Source organism: Triticum aestivum, chromosome 5B (assembly GCF_018294505.1).
Source record: "Triticum aestivum cultivar Chinese Spring chromosome 5B, IWGSC CS RefSeq v2.1, whole genome shotgun sequence".
Classification (NCBI taxonomy): domain Eukaryota; kingdom Viridiplantae; phylum Streptophyta; class Magnoliopsida; order Poales; family Poaceae; genus Triticum; species Triticum aestivum.
Window position 1 is genome coordinate 645218729 of NC_057807.1, and position 566 is coordinate 645219294.

The window sequence follows — 566 nt, forward strand, 5'->3', positions numbered from 1 at the left end:
CCCCCGGCCCGCCGTGGTCGTCGCCGACGCCCTCGCCGTCGCCCTCGTCGGCCGCCCCCGTTGTGAGCCGCCGCCGTCGAGGCTCTGTGTTCAGTGCTTTTTTTCATACATACATGTGTATTTTTTTGTTCATTGCATTTTTTTCATATATATAATTAATGTATATATGTATGTGGTAGCTATATGATGAATGGATGTGGCTATATGTATGTATGAATATAATGTTCATAGAATTTTTTGTTTATATATGTTTTTTCATATATGTATTAATTTTTTATTTAGGTTGTTAGTAGATATCGATTTTAGGTTAGTGCATTTTAATTAGGTTAGTGTAGAGGAAAAAGTAAAATAAGGAAAAGGAAGAAAAGAGGAAGAAGGAAGAAGGAAGAAGAAGAAGAAAAAGAATGAGAGGAAAAAGGAAAATAAGAAGAGGAAGAAAAGAGAAGAAGAGGAGAGGAAAAGAAGAGGAGAAATAAATAAGAAGAAGAAAAAAGAAGAAAAAGAAGAGGAGAAGAAGAAAAAATAGAAAAAAATCTATTTTTTCTTCTTGTCCTCTATTCCTTTCT